At 32.1% G+C, this 15,896-nt stretch overlaps 2 long non-coding RNA genes across 2 annotated transcripts; both read left to right on the forward strand.

The window, feature by feature from the left end:
- Positions 1 to 10,303: 10,303 nt before the first annotated feature.
- On the forward strand, positions 10,304 to 11,845 carry LOC145306680 (uncharacterized). The gene is made up of 4 exons (XR_013875139.1): positions 10,304 to 10,405; positions 10,585 to 10,652; positions 10,894 to 11,479; positions 11,697 to 11,845. It is a non-coding gene; the product is annotated as an uncharacterized LOC145306680 (long non-coding RNA).
- A 2,459-nt stretch (positions 11,846 to 14,304) lies between these two features.
- On the forward strand, positions 14,305 to 15,807 carry LOC145306681 (uncharacterized). Its single transcript, XR_013875140.1, has 4 exons — positions 14,305 to 14,365; positions 14,545 to 14,612; positions 14,854 to 15,441; positions 15,659 to 15,807. It is a non-coding gene; the product is annotated as an uncharacterized LOC145306681 (long non-coding RNA).
- The last annotated feature ends 89 nt before the right edge of the window (positions 15,808 to 15,896 follow it).

The following is a 15,896-nucleotide window of genomic DNA, read 5'->3' on the forward strand; positions in this document are numbered from 1 at the left end:
ATAGCATACAAAACGTACAAGATTCTAACTTGGTTCCTGGCGTGTTTCATTGTATTTTAAGAAGAGATGGGTGTACTTAGTAGAACTATATAAGGAGAAGTCACGATAATTTGATAAAAAATTCCACTAACCTCCCCACATACTTATACAATAGAGTTAATGAAGAATAACCATCTTAAGCTTTAAAAAGGAAAAAAAATAATTATCGGGGGGTGGTTGGAGAACCCTATCGGTAAGCGAGATCATTCGCTACAGACAAAAAAAGCTTACTACTTTATATACTAGGATATGTATATTTGAAGCATTTAATGTAGTGCTGTTATAAATCAATTTGAGTGCCCAGGGTTTTTAGAAAGTAAAGACAGATGGGGAGGGGGAGGGACAAGCCTTACCAAAATCAATTTTCTAGATGGTTGTCCCACCTATATCTATTATGTTTTTCAGGATTAAATTATGAACAGATACAATAACTAAAGAAACAGCTATTTTTATTGCAAAACTAAACTATTTATGATATGTCTAAAATAACACATAAACACACATAAAACACCCACACATGTGTCCTAATATCCTTATAAACAAGAACATTTATATTCGAAGATGACGCAGAAATAACAAACCATGTATTTTTTATGAAAATAAAATAGTAAAGAAATTAACAACATCATAACTATGATAAACCCCCGTAGCACAGCCAAGTGAGATGTCCTGCAAATCAAGTCAAAACCCCACCGTAAATTCAAGGGAAGTATGAAAAAAGTGCACGCTTCGCGCGTCATTTCAACAATCAAAGTACGCTTGTTTTTCTCCTGAGTATATTATAAAGGGGGGGGGGGGGAGAGGGTGGACTTCTAGAAGGGTGTATTTACTCTTTAGAAAAGCACTCCACTTGTTGTCTGTATCACACCTCGTCGAATTCGGTCAAAATTTTCACGTACGCTACGTGCACCTTCTTTGCAAAACTCTCTGCACTCTACTGTAAGAATGTGCAAACTTTGGGATACTATTGCTTCAAATGTTCTTATATCTGTCATTAAAAAAGTTTAAAGACGTACATACATACTCTAGTTATAGAGTAGCTGCGCTACTAAAAATCTAACCCACATATGTAGCAGAATTATTACGTGTAAATAGGAGAAATATTTTGGGCGTTACATTGCTGGAGTGAATTCAGTTCCGCACATAAAATCAGCAAATTTGCGTATTATTACAACACCAAAAACTGTATATTTCCATTTTCTTTCTTCTGAAGATAATTTGACATCTCTCTTATCTACTCTAGCGATTCTACTCTATAAAAAGTTTAACGCCTGTCTGTCCATCTGCAGACAAATTTTCTCATTTGGTATTCAAGAACATTTCCCATACTATTAGGTATCCACTATATAATTCACATGGTCCGTAGGATGTCGGTAATGCTCCTCAAGGCATTGCAATTTTGAGATGTTACTCCTATTTGGAAAACCTACATAATGCACGTTGTAGTCTGTCAGTCCGTCTGTTTATGCTATAAGGAACGTGGAATTTATAGCGTAAAAATGTGTCAACGAGAAAAAATGTCTGCAGGCTTTTGTTTTAACAAATCAGGTAACTTTTTTTACAAAAATGTGGGTTTGACTTCTTACCTCCACCCCCAAAAGAAAATAATATACCATTCTTTAAAAAGCTTGTATGTCCTCTTGCGCATCAACTCTGTAACTAAATTTATCTGCCAATCTTCCATGTTGACTTTACTTGACATTTCAAAATTGTGTGTTACTTTTTATTTCTATACTTTGCTATTAATGGATGTATTAAGCCAACGTATTGTAGAACGAGTATTTTATAGTAGACTTTTTATGGAGAGCAAGTTTCTTTTTAAAGTCCAAAGTTGACTCCCTCCCCAAAAGAGTGTATGAATCAATTACCACATAGTTTTGTTTTCAATAAACCTGATAATTATCATTATTATTATTTGTCATTGATTTTAAAGGCTTCAGGTTGGCACCTATACAGGGATATAGGTATAGGACAATGGGAAATAAAAAAAATGTCCACCATTTATATTACTTTTAAAGGGGCTTTGACAATTTGAATAATGTTTTTGTGAAAAAAAATATCAGTAGATTTTTTCCCGACATTGTCCTATACCTCCCAAATAGGTAGCAATATGCAGACAGTATTTCTACAATATGTTAAGATTTTTTATTTTAGCTGTATATCCAAAATAAAAGTCCAAAAATAACATGCAAAGCTTATAAAATGTATATCTTACTAGCAGTTGTGCTTCAAACATTGCTCTGTTTTCTGCAGGAATAGAGCAGGAAAGTAGGCTAAAACCACCCTAAGACTTTGATTTAAAAATCAAATAGCTCAAAAAACTTTGGACTTAATATTTTTATTAGTTTAGCGAGATCTAGTAGGATTAAAAATACTACTTTACATAAAAGGATTTTAAAAAGTTATTTGATGAACACTTAATGCTAAAGGTTTAATCTGATAATTATATGGATTTATGTTTTGTTGACATTATAAGCTTACACATTTTCATTCATTGAAAAACAATTTACTTTTTAAGAAGCGTAGTTATTGTAGTCCGTAGTCCGTACGTCTGTTGTATCTGTAGACTATAGAGTTATCTATATATAACAATTCTAAAATGTATTATAATGTCTTAGTCTTATTTTATCAAGTTATCTGTCCTTTAAGATCTCGCTAACCACTAAACCGATTGAGATCTCCATTTTAGGAAAGCTTTACAAAGGTCCCGTGTATGGTTTTAGACGATTTTTGAAGCTATTTTTCTGTTCCCTGACAAATTTAGAGCCTCTAGATGTTAAATGCGCAGCCACTGGTGTAATTAAAAGAATCAACAAATAAAAAATCATTTTGTAATGACTTAGTAATTTAAATCAGGAAGGTAGAGGACAATGGCAGTTTAATTAATCTACTACTCTTTCTTTCCGCAAAGTAAAAGACAATATTATACTCTTATAAATTGAGAGAATATTAATTCGTCCTCCACTGACCTATCCCTGAAGACGTAAGCCAGGAAGGGTGGGGACTTTGGGATGTTAATTACACCGGTACCCAAAGTTTTATAACCACTTTATCTTATTCGTTGGCTCATAACCTTTTATTGAATTTTGATTGTTGTAATTTAATCTACAGCAGGGTCAATTTTTTTATTATCATTATGGATGTTTATCAATATATCGTCCACTTACATATCTCTGTAGCCATGGATTTTAAAGACGCAAGCATAATAAAATCTTTTTTTCACAGGAAACACAAGAATTTCTGACTACACTGATGAACGTTTATACGTTGCAACAATTAATTGTTGATAAAAACAGCAATAGACAAAACAGTGCAAAATGTATATACAATATACATATATATTTACCTGAAGCTGAGCTCTTTGGCTTCTAGGGGTTCTTCATTCTAAGAGGGGGGGGGGGAGATAAATAGCTCACTAGCATTCCAAAACTATAAAAAAAACTAGCCTAAAACAACCCTATACATAATAACATATTCCATATCCCAAAATACTTTTCATATGGGTCTGAAAAAGTTAGCAATAAACAAAAATTAAACAATACACAAACAAAAATAATGTATTTTTTTACTGGTTTTCAAAAACACCACTTATTTCCATATTGGCCTGTTGGTTAAAGTCTAGACTGCGTTCTGACCGCAAATTGGAAATTAATAGTTGGTCACTCGCGGCCGGACGGACGGATGGACGCGCAAGGTAATTATTGAGTAGTTTTTTCTGTGTGTGTGTTCGTTCGTTTGGTGATTTAACCTTTTTGTTTAAGGCACTCTAAAAAGTTTTTAGATAAAAATTTACCATATAAAGCAATTAGAAGGAATTAAATTTTGATTGAAACTGGTAGGTTGCCTGTACTATAAGTTGAATATCTCGCTTAAATTGATAGATATATAGATAGAGATAGATAGATAGATAGAGAGAGAGAGAGAGAGAGAGAGAGAGAGAGAGAGAGAGAGAGAGAGAGAGAGAGAGAGAGAGAGAGAGAAATAGAGAGAGAGAGAAAGAGAGAGAGGGAGAGAGGGGGAGAGAGAGAGAGAGAGAGAGAGAGAGAGAGAGAGAGAGAGAGAGAGAGAGAGAGAGAGAGAGAGAAAGAGATAGAGAGATTAAAATTATAGATTAAACAATATTTTTTCAATTAATCCATTTTATTATTTTTTAGAGTGCATTTTTATTATTTAAAACAATTACCATACTTGATTGATAATTTCCCATGCTAAATGAAAAATAGGAGTCAGATTTGACCTATAGTACTAACAGGACAGATGAATCGGAGAAGGATGCTAATAGAATAGTCCTATTGATTTAAAACTTTCATATTTTATAGTGATAATATTTAAAACTAAGAATCAAATACGAGTCACTTTTAAACTGCTAAATTGGTTAGGATTATGTTGCTTATAGAATAGTCCTACATATTTAAAACTTTTATATTTTATAGTGATAATATTTAAAACTAAAATACGAGATTTAAACTGCTCAATTGGTTAGAATTGTACTATTTGTCATGCCTAAAAACAAATAGGAGTCAGATTTTACAGGATAATTGGCTGGGAGAAGGATGATTTAAAACTTTCTTATTTTATATCAATGATTTAAAAAATAACAATCAAATAGAAGTCAGTTTTAACCTCTATTACCAACAGGTCATATGGGTAAGGTGTCGTTAACCGTGAAGGAATACTATGTTTTACAAAAATTGTTCACAGAAACTTAATTTAAAAAATAGACTTTAGATCTTTTATAAACACTTTTGTCTTTCTGCTAAGATCAATGCAAAATTTCAAGTAGGGATAAAAAAATAAGATTTAAGCTAAGGTTAGGTTATGATAAGAGTTTGATTAGTTGCAAAGAAAATTATTGGGTGGTTGATTAGTATATCAGTTCTAATAAGACTTGAATTAGTTGTACATTGTCTTACAGTTTTTTATTTGTTTACACCCTTTATCAAAGTATTTTAATAAAGTTGTATACATAAAAGAACCTTTTTCTTATATAAAAGTAACAGATTATCTTTCTGTCTTTGTGTCTGTATGCACTAGAGGATTTCGTCAACTGTTGAAGCGATATGGTTCTCCTTTACAGTGTAGCTTTAAAAGGTCCAGTCAATGTTTGTAACTTTTATGGGAGAGGGTAGTGGTACCTCATTTTTTAAGTGTAATCGCGCCTATAATAAAAAAAATAGTTTTCATTTTTTTTTTTGAAAAATTATAATTAAATGTGGAGGATCTACTTTTCCTAAAAAGCATCTAGAGGCGTATCGCATCGTAGCCTCTAAACTGTAATATAAAGTATGATTTTCATGCCTTTTTGACAAAATCTATATTACCACAAGCCCAACTAAGATCTCCATTGTTGGGAGGCTCCATATAAATCACTGGATAGCTTTATACTATTTTATTTGAAATCTTAACTCGTGGAATGGTTTTAGGCTATTTTCTGACACTCTCCAACCTTAGAACCCAAAATCCTAAATGTTGTTTAAAAATATGTCAAATATGACTAGCCAGATTGAGTTATATACTTTTTCAGGAGTTTTCATAAGTATATTTTTACACTATTTTAATACTAGAAATTATATCCAAAAACTTATTTGAATAACTTTGAATCATATGCATCATAAAAAATGTAAGGTATTGTTATTTTCTAAACATATCATTTCCTATAACTGCGGTGTTCGCGCCAAGCAACGTAATATTTTGTCCAGCTCGGCTCCGAATCTGATATCCATAATACAAAGTAGCTTGATGTCTGTCCGCCTGTCCGCCCGTCTGAAGCTTAAGATCTCGAACTGATTGAATTCTACTCTTCATTTCTGTATATCTACTGGTCCTGTGGTGGTTTTAAGATATTTTCTTGGGTGTGGAACACCCTCCCCCTTCCCCCAGCAAACAGAAAAATATACCCGAATTATACAGCTAGTATTTCATAACGTAAAGAAAAAACATATATGGTATGATTTTATTAAATAATATGTAAACCATGTATCATTTTTTCTTTGTTTACAGCGATTAAAGCATAATATTATAAAATGCGAAAAAAATAATAGAAAACAGCAGTGTCAATAAATCAATTAATATGAAAATTATCTTAACTACCTTTTATTGACTGTTTTAATGTGGCACGGTTATATATTGGCTGTGTTATTAAAAAATATTTTAGCTGTTTTTATTGAACATCGTGTAATAACCATCCACCGATGGACTAAACCATCCTTAGTTTATGATCGATTAGGGCAAATTTGTTTGTTTTTATGTAAAATTATTCAGAAAAACATTATTATTATCATTTGTAGGACAATCATAACATATATGTATTCTTTTTAAAAGCGAAGCTACTCTATAATTCAAAATGCCGTCCGTAAGTCTGTCTATTTATTTCTTCAATAATCCTTTTTTGATTTTAACAAATGCTCTTTCAATCTCCTTGTCTATATTCCCATCCATAATTTTTGTGCTTTGCTACTTATGGATGTTGCTTTTTTTTATGATAACGATTATATAGTTTGCTTTTATATGCTCTTATATTCTTTAGTATCTCGAGAACGGAAAATCGCACGGACTTCAAATTTTAGTTACAATTGAAATTTATTTGACCTACAAAAATGGTATAGCCCAGAGACGATATTTTTTCAGTAATACATTTGTTTTAAAAGGGACTTAAAATCTAAGTTATACAATCAAATGGTCGGTCTATCTATTGTATATTCATAATCTCAAATCACAGGTGTTTAATTGTTAGGCTATTAGGCAATACAGTGGTTTTAAATACGGCTTAAATACAGACAAAAATAATAATATACAGATTACTTAAATAAATAGATAAAAGGAATATCTATAATTTTAATTTTAGGATATATTTTTCGTTTAAAATAACCCAAAAATTTGTAAAAGTAGCATAGCACAATATTTAATAAACCTTGTTAAATTACAAAAAAAGATGGAAGGTCAAAGTATTGGCTAGGAGAATCGTCACAATAAAGGTCAGAAGCTTATGTTTCATATCTAAGCAAATCATACATCTAACCCATATAAAAATTATATTTTTTACCGCGACCGACAAACAGACTGACGTATATATAAATTAAGTCATGTCAATCTTAACCTTAAAAAACAGACGCCCATCTTATATGCAGAATATTTAATCAAACCCTATCAGTAGATTTTATATTTTTTTTAGAGATTTCGCTAACCACTGATTGAGTTCTCCATTATAGGGAAACTTTATATTGTTCTTTGGATGGTTTTAGGCTACTTTTTACATTCACACCCCCTTCTAATCCAAAGCCTTTAGATCATAATCATTCTTATAATTTAAATCATAATTTGATCCGAGAAGAGTCTACTTTTAAAATATAACATAGATTACATAAAAATATATTTCTTTTTAACATTTTGGAATAAAAATAAAGATAACAAGGATAACAACACCCATTGAAGCTAAGCTCAATAAATAAAACAGACGAACAATAATATTGTTTTCTTTACATGAAAGTATCTTTTTAAAACAACTTTGTTTCAGGAATCAAAGGAGTTGTAAGATTCTAACCTATTGAATGAACATAGTTTTATGAAACGAATGGACCTACTGAATCTTATTGTAGAAAAGCTTCGCTTCTCAAAAATCTGTTTTAACAGATGATAAATTTCAATAGATTATTATAATAGAATGGTTATTGGACAAAAGACAAAATATCATAGGCCAATCCAATACTAAACTAACCTAATACATTCCAAGAGGGGTTTTAGGCTACTGGGCGTCGAAAGGTTTTTTTCCCTACAATAGAAATAATTTTGAGCGATAAATCTTTTCTTTAATTCTGCATTATTATCAAGAATTCATAATTTAGACAGCGTACCATAAACTGAAAAGAAATTTTAGAATGAGATTTTAAGGATAAGTCTATCAGAGTATAACTCTATTATATATATAGAGGACAACAAAATAAGAGTAATACGTACTTACACTTCTACAACAAAAATATCACAATATAATATTGTCAAAATTACACATTATTACAACAGCACAAACTGTCTCATGCCCTTTGCCTAGACATTCACTCTTTTTTTCTATTTCCCAATTTTTTGTTGCGAAAATGAAAAACTATGCGCATATGATAATATGCGAAAGTGAATGAACATCCCAGAGAGGATATTACAATTTTCTAAGCAGGTGAGTTTGGTTTATACAAATTTGGGCTAGACACATTTTGGACAATGGGGTAGCGGGTTCGATAGAGTTATGTTTAGACTCTCTTTACTCTTTTAATAAATTTTAAAATTTTAAATGTACCCAAAGATGTATAAATTTGTTCTATCATTCGTAAGCTTAAAAAACTTTGGGTACTCATTCTAAATCTTAACTTCTTTTTTATAAACTAGCGGCTTTGCCCCTATCCTCTAGGGCTTTTTTTCCCTAAGAGGTATGATTACATCTTTTATTACCTACCCAACCGAAAAAAATACGAATGGGTCGCAATTTTCGCGAATAAATGGCGAATTTCTTAAAAAATAAAATTGAATGAGGGAAGAAAATAGCCTAAAACCACCACAGGACCAGAAGGTATATTCTCTGAAGAGTAGAATCTGATCGGTTCAGTGGTTACCAAAATCTTAAGGGACGGACGGACAGACAGACAGACGGACAAACATCATTCTACTTTGTATTATAGATTTCAATATTAAACATTTACCCAAAGTATGCTTAAAATAAATTTGGGTACTCATTCTAAATCTTGATTGGTAGATTCAGCTAGCAATATTCAAACTATTCAACCAACTATTTTAATCTACAACAGGGTTGATTTTGTTTAACACCATTGGGGATGTTCATCAATTTATTCACCAATGTCTGTCCCTAATATCCAAAGAATTAGATTTTTTAGAAAAAAAATTATTAAGAATATACAGAAAAATTGGAGGTAGACTATTTTTCCAAGGAAATAGAAAAGCATGGATGTTCTACAATAATTATCTCTAATGTAAAATACAAAGGAGAGGAGGGGTTGGAATAATAATAATAGGAAGCTTTATAAGTAAACTAAACATGTTTATGAGAGTTCTGTAATGATTATCTCTAATGTAAAATATAAAGGAGAGGAAAGGGTTGGAATAATAATAATAGGAGGAAGGTTTATAGGTAAACTAAACGATAGGATTTTATACTAAAAGAAGAAAAAATTGGATAGTTGATAAGTTTATATAACTATAGTTCCACCGCTCCTAGTCCTAGAGGAAGGCGGGGAGAACAACAAATAGTCTAAAACCAGCTTAAGATTTCCTTAGAAGTCCAACAATTTGTTCCAGTATTTTACTAGATTAGGTTTAAAAATTAAACTTTATTACTTTAAATTATACTCGTGGTTTCGCCCCTACTATATAAGGGCTATTTATTCAAAAGGACCAATTCCAGACCTATCTCTCGTTTCAGTAGTCATTAAAATCCCAATTGCTTTAGAAAATAAACTTTACTACTTCATCATATAACTAGCAGCTGTGTCCCTAACATCTAGGGAACTGGAAAATAGCCCAAAAACATCTAAATGCATAAATCTAGCTTAAAATAGCATAAAATTCTAAGGAACTTATGTGAAGCTTCCTTAAAAAGAAGATCTCAATTCATTCATTAGTTATTCAATCTTAATCTACATAAAAAAAAACCTTACTACTTTATTATATAACTAGCGGAACTTAGGGACAGTTGAGGGAGGGGAGACCCATATCGGTCCAGTGGTCAGCAAGATCATTCTTTAAAAACAGACAGACAAACCCACATACATTCTGTTACTTTTTTATATAGATTCCCTAAATTTAAAACTTTTAAGTATGTAAAACCTTGATTAAGCGAAGCTCAAGAGGAAGTGAGCCTCAATTGCAATTAACAGATTTTGAAAAATCATTACCAATGCGCTTGCAACAAACCAACATAAATATTAATTTTAGATGGCTAAAAACATATAGCCATTTATGAGATATTAATAAACAGAAAACAAACCATATACTTTCGGATATAAGATAGGTAAATGAAATATTAATAAGCTACATGTTAAATTTTAGAACATTGTTATATGATTTTGGAGAAACTGGTGATTTCAGCTTCTTAATTTTGTTTACTGAATAGTTTTCCCTCCCAGGGAGATATCGGCAATAAAAAATATACTAAAATGTAAAAGTAGAAATCTCGACAAAATAAATAAACGAGTAAATAAAAGTAAAAATAGAATAAAATGTATAAGAAAAGTTAAAAAAATAATTCAAAAATACAGACAAAAATGAATTATTGTACGCCCATTTATCGTCATTCCTTTGGACATTCTTGGAGTGAACGGACGCAACTAAAATAGCGTCTCTAGTGAAAATGTTGGGCATATTATAGGTATGTTGATTTAAATAAATAACATTTACATTCAATTTAAAGATAATTTCATGTTGAGTAGTTAAAACGAATGTTGTCAAAATTCTAGATAAAAGTAGACTACAAATCCTTTTTTTATGTCTTCTCCTTTTCCTTGGACATAAAAGTATTAAGTTAATAATAGAAAAATATTTATTCAGAGTGGACCTGTTATGCTGTTTGCATAGACCCTAGTTCCTAGAACACCCTGATAAAGACTGGTTTAAAGGTAGGAATTACCCTTTTTAAGCCATTCTAAAGCTATCGTAGTCATAAGTCATAATTATAGTAAATAGAAAAGGAAAGTCTGTACTAAATTATGTAAAAGTTTTACACCAATGAATTACTGAATTGAAATACAAATAGATTAAAAGCGCACAGTAATAAGCTTTATCAAGTAATCCAACATTAATGCTTGAGTTAAGATTTTTAAAAATAGGAGTGTCCTTTAACTTTGCTCCTATTTTTAGATTGATCGTGTCGTGTTGTATCCATGCGAGTATCGTGTGATGAATTTTGTGGATTGTGTGCCTGCTGCCCCATATCCTAGTAACGCTGCTGCCGTGTGCCCTAGAAGCTGCCAATGAGACCAGTTGTGTGCCGCGCCGCCGCGCCCCCCCCCCCCCTGATGAATCTACCAGTCACAGGATAATATAATAGATTTAAATAAATAATAGAATATTATTTAAGACATCATAAATAGTCTTATTACTTGGTTTAATATTGCATATATTAGACATTATTAGAATAGTTGCACTTCTTATATATTTGCAGATAGATAATTAGGTTAGAATTATAACATAATCTAATCAAAACGTACAGTAAATAGTTCTAGTTCTTCAGTCTAATATTCATATATTAGAAATTAATAGAGTAGCTTCACTACTAATAATAAACACATAGGTATAAGTAATAAATAAAAAGTTACAATACATAACCAGATCCAGTAAAAGGTATACCATGTCACCCTTGTACTCCCCACCAACCATCTGCAGAAGTGTTCCTGCCCTTAGATGTTCGGTTGGCTGTTTGTGAGACCTTAAGCTGCAATTTCCGGTAAGAATCTATTCTTTATTTGCCGGGGCTGTCTCTATTTTCATTTAATTGCAGTTATAAAGAGGTATTAGAATATAGAGGGATAATTGTAAATGAAACCTCTGCGACATTTTCCTTATCTTAGCTTTGATAGATGGAATCATTCCATGTTAAATGAAATAGTACTAGTTGATCACTGACCCTCTATACAATCTAGTAACTTTATTCTTTTGTTTAGATTCAATTCAACCTGTATCCAAGAAGACCTTCCATTGAATCTATTGCATATTAAGACGAATTTCCACACATTTCTTCATAGTTTATTTTATCGTTAGTTGTTATATCCTTGTATTAAATGTGTTTCCTGTATAAATTTTACTACAGTTACGTTATTATTCTTGATTATTTCGTCGTCAATAGTGTTCCTTGTATAGGAGTAGAACAAATGGTTTCTAGATTAACCATTTCATAGAATAATCTAACATTGAATCGGAAAATTGATAGCTAGCATTAAATACAATAAAGCTTGCTCTTCTAGCTCTCCATAGTATTAGTTCTACTCCTTAATAGTTCAAAAACTTTGAACTAGATTGTTCCTTTCACTATTGGCACATTGTAGTACTTGTAACTGTTAGAAACACATTCAAAATGGCAAATAGTATTGTCTCCTCTCTTGCTTATGAGGCCTTAGATATTATCAGAAGTTATTATCGGAATAGCTTATCCATTAATCGGTCTACTGTAGTTTCTAAACTGATAACATTGTATGAGAAAATTTCTCCTTGTTCAGAATCTCAGGATTCATTTAATCTTGCTTTCCATGCTTGCAAAGCAATTAACCAATTCTTGTTTAGAGTAAACAGAGAATCTGGTATTAGTATTGTTAAAGACAAGTTGTTACAGTGTCCACTGCCAAACATTTGTAGTATTGAAAAGGCAACATCTACTGATTTCGATGATCCTGCTAACATAGAGTCCAAAGGAATCCCTCACAAGGTTGAGGTAAATAAATTATTGAATGTTTATCATGAATTGAAATCTATTAATAAACAAATAGTTTTTCATAGCAATAGAGTTTCTGCATTTGCTTTACAATATGATTTAAAGCAAACAGAATTTGATACACTGTTGTTGAAGTGTATTCCTTCTTTTTCCCCTCTTGATAGAATAGATGAGGATTTTTCTTGCTCAAGCAATAATAAATCTAGAATTGAGCCAGGTTCTTCATTTAGTAGCAAGAATCCAGAAAATATTCTTGCTTCTTCTTTCATTGAAAATAGTTCAGAAGAAAGTTCTTGCTTAAATCCTAGTGTTACTAGGTCAACAGATGACTATTATTTTAATAGTTCAACATGTTCTAGATCTTGCACAAGTTCCAAATTCACTCCTGCCAGATCAAGCATTAGTGAATCTCATATAATAGAAGAACAATCAATTTCTTCTATGCCAAGTCTTGTTGATCCTCCTGCAGTTGTTTCAAATAAAAAACCCATTGAAAATCCTGTTAATGATTCTGGAAAAGTTGTTTTTGAAAGCCCTGTTGTTAACAGGCCTACCAGTGGTAAATTTCCAATCTTGCTAAGTCCTAAACACTACAGGCAAAGTATGAAAAGTCCTGTAAACTACAGGCATGGTATGAAAAGTCCTGTAAACTACAGGCATGGTATGAAAAGTCCTGTAAACTACAGGCATGGTATGAAAAGTCCTGTAAACTACAGGCATAGTATAAAAAGTCCTGTAAACTACAGGCATAGTATAAAAAGTCCTGTAAACTACAGGCATAGAACTCAAAGCCCTGTAGTGAGTAGGCATAGTACTAATGGATGTTTTCCTACCATTAGTCCATACAATGAAGGTAATAAACATTCCTATCCAAAGAATAACAGGTATAGAAACCAATGCACATATCAAGATATAACTGAATATCTTGCAGGTTTCAGAAAGCAAAGCCCTAGGAATTCTAGGCATAGTAACTATGAAACTTCTAGTTCTTGTACATCATGCACTTATAATTGGGTCAGGCCAATGCCTAGACAAGCACAAAATAAGCCTTTTCATTCTCTTATGACGGAGACACAATTTGCCTCTTCAAACTGCTGTTTTCTTTTGAGTGCAGTCAGCAATGCTCTTATTCCTTACAGCAATAATAGTTTCTTTTGATAATAGTTCACTCAGTGAGTCACTGCCCCTAAATACACGGTATGAGTCACCGCCCCCAAATACACGGTGTGAGACACCGCCCCCAAATACACGGTGTGAGACACCGCCCCCAAATACACGGTGTGAGACACCGCCCCCAAATACATGGTGTGAGACACCGCCCCCAAATACACGGTGTGAGACACTGCCCCCAAATACACGGTGTGAGACACCACCCCCAAAAACATGGTGTGAGTCACCACCCCCAAATACAGTGTGATTCACCTAAAGATTTACTGGTGTACAATACACTGCAATTATATATAGTTGTCATATTTGGTTCCATTTCTACTTCTCTTGGTGGAACTATGCTCATTTGTTGCCTAGATGGAAAAATTATCTAGCCAAAATAGTTACTGCAAACAGCTGAATTAACCAGCGCGTTTTGGCGCAGTGTTATATGATTTTGGAGAAACTGGTGATTTCAGCTTCTTAATTTTGTTTACTGAATAGTTTTCCCTCCCAGGGAGATATCGGCAATAAAAAATATACTAAAATGTAAAAGTAGAAATCTCGACAAAATAAATAAACGAGTAAATAAAAGTAAAAATAGAATAAAATGTATAAGAAAAGTTAAAAAAATAATTCAAAAATACAGACAAAAATGAATTATTGTACGCCCATTTATCGTCATTCCTTTGGACATTCTTGGAGTGAACGAACGCAACTAAAATAGCGTCTCTAGTGAAAATGTTGGGCATATTATAGGTATGTTGATTTAAATAAATAACATTTACATTCAATTTAAAGATAATTTCATGTTGAGTAGTTAAAACGAATGTTGTCAAAATTCTAGATAAAAGTAGACTACAAATCCTTTTTTTATGTCTTCTCCTTTTCCTTGGACATAAAAGTATTAAGTTAATAATAGAAAAATATTTATTCAGAGTGGACCTGTTATGCTGTTTGCATAGACCCTAGTTCCTAGAACACCCTGATAAAGACTGGTTTAAAGGTAGGAATTACCCTTTTTAAGCCATTCTAAAGCTATCGTAGTCATAAGTCATAATTATAGTAAATAGAAAAGGAAAGTCTGTACTAAATTATGTAAAAGTTTTACACCAATGAATTACTGAATTGAAATACAAATAGATTAAAAGCGCACAGTAATAAGCTTTATCAAGTAATCCAACATTAATGCTTGAGTTAAGATTTTTAAAAATAGGAGTGTCCTTTAACTTTGCTCCTATTTTTAGATTGATCGTGTCGTGTTGTATCCATGCGAGTATCGTGTGATGAATTTTGTGGATTGTGTGCCTGCTGCCCCATATCCTAGTAACGCTGCTGCCGTGTGCCCTAGAAGCTGCCAATGAGACCAGTTGTGTGCCGCGCCGCCGCGCCCCCCCCCCCCCCCTGATGAATCTACCAGTCACAGGATAATATAATAGATTTAAATAAATAATAGAATATTATTTAAGACATCATAAATAGTCTTATTACTTGGTTTAATATTGCATATATTAGACATTATTAGAATAGTTGCACTTCTTATATATTTGCAGATAGATAATTAGGTTAGAATTATAACATAATCTAATCAAAACGTACAGTAAATAGTTCTAGTTCTTCAGTCTAATATTCATATATTAGAAATTAATAGAGTAGCTTCACTACTAATAATAAACACATAGGTATAAGTAATAAATAAAAAGTTACAATACATAACCAGATCCAGTAAAAGGTATACCATGTCACCCTTGTACTCCCCACCAACCATCTGCAGAAGTGTTCCTGCCCTTAGATGTTCGGTTGGCTGTTTGTGAGACCTTAAGCTGCAATTTCCGGTAAGAATCTATTCTTTATTTGCCGGGGCTGTCTCTATTTTCATTTAATTGCAGTTATAAAGAGGTATTAGAATATAGAGGGATAATTGTAAATGAAACCTCTGCGACATTTTCCTTATCTTAGCTTTGATAGATGGAATCATTCCATGTTAAATGAAATAGTACTAGTTGATCACTGACCCTCTATACAATCTAGTAACTTTATTCTTTTGTTTAGATTCAATTCAACCTGTATCCAAGAAGACCTTCCATTGAATCTATTGCATATTAAGACGAATTTCCACACATTTCTTCATAGTTTATTTTATCGTTAGTTGTTATATCCTTGTATTAAATGTGTTTCCTGTATAAATTTTACTACAGTTACGTTATTATTCTTGATTATTTCGTCGTCAATAGTGTTCCTTGTATAGGAGTAGAACAAATGGTTTCTAGATTAACCATTTCATAGAATA

Source organism: Acartia tonsa, chromosome 14 (assembly GCF_053477335.1).
Source record: "Acartia tonsa isolate MP-2025a chromosome 14, ASM5347733v1, whole genome shotgun sequence".
NCBI classification, from domain to species: Eukaryota; Metazoa; Arthropoda; class Copepoda; order Calanoida; family Acartiidae; genus Acartia; species Acartia tonsa.